A 1050-nucleotide genomic window follows, 5' to 3' on the forward strand; every position below is an offset into this window, starting at 1 on the left:
TATGTCTGAATACCCTATATACAAACTTTCAAATCTGTAGATAAAAAATTTGTTGAGTATATAGGTTGAGAATTGTTCTCTCTCTCTCACACGAAACTGTGCGCTCGGCTTCTTCCCCCCCTTCCCACCCCAAATGCTTGGGAAACTGTGCACTGTTTTTGTTGGTTTTCAAGCTGCCTCTTCCCCCCCCCCCACACACACACAGTTTAACAGTAGTAGGAGGTCAAGAGAAAGAGGGTGAGAGAGAGAGAAGAGTAAGTTGGTGAGAGAGAGAGAAAAGAGAAAGAGGGTGTTGGTTTTATATTTTTATTATCGTCTAATATTTTGAAAGCTGAATTTCTAATAAAATGTGCATCTATAGGAGATAATGCCTGGGAATGTGTTCCCCCCCCCACAGTTTAACAGTGGTGTGACGTCAAGAGAAAGAGGGTGAGAGAGAGGGAAGAGTAAGTGGGTGAGAGAGAGAAAGAGAGAGAAAAAAAAGAAAGACGGTGTTGGTTTTGTGAAAAAAGTTGTTATTTACAATTGTTCGCATTCTTGGCCTTTTGGTCAAGATCAAAGTGTAGTATCTGTTCTTCAGATGCTGCACTTCTATTTCTTGTTCTCTTTCGGTGGAGGAGAAATCCTCCACGACTGAGACAATTTTTATTTTTGTACCTTTTCTCCACGTTAAAAAACGACCCTGGTGTCTAACTCTGTCCCGTGGGGAGGCATAGTAAATAGGTACAATTGTTCGCCATTAGTGGATGTTGACGTCACGTCACGTGACATGACTAAGCGTTTTTTTTTTTTAGTATGAATAACAGTTTTTGTTTTAATTATAAAGTCTACACTTAATTTTATAGAAAATGATGTTTATATAATAGAAAAAAAAAATTACTGGTTTTGTTGGATTCAAGTGGATCCCCCCCCCTCCAGTTTAAGAGATAGCAGGTCACGTGGTAATATACAAAATGGCTAGCGTAAATATAAAGATCGGTTTTTTTATCGACGAATATTTTGAAAGCTGAATTTTTTTTTATTCCTGTACATTTTTTCCTGATATTTTTC

At 38.0% G+C, this 1050-nt stretch overlaps 1 pseudogene; it reads left to right on the forward strand.

The window, feature by feature from the left end:
- The first annotated feature begins 528 nt into the window (after positions 1-528).
- LOC145292539 (U2 spliceosomal RNA) lies at positions 529-662 on the forward strand (annotated as a pseudogene).
- The last annotated feature ends 388 nt before the right edge of the window (positions 663-1050 follow it).

The sequence above is a fragment of the Euprymna scolopes genome, chromosome 13 (assembly GCF_053919585.1).
Source record: "Euprymna scolopes isolate OS-2025 chromosome 13, ASM5391958v1, whole genome shotgun sequence".
Classification (NCBI taxonomy): domain Eukaryota; kingdom Metazoa; phylum Mollusca; class Cephalopoda; order Sepiida; family Sepiolidae; genus Euprymna; species Euprymna scolopes.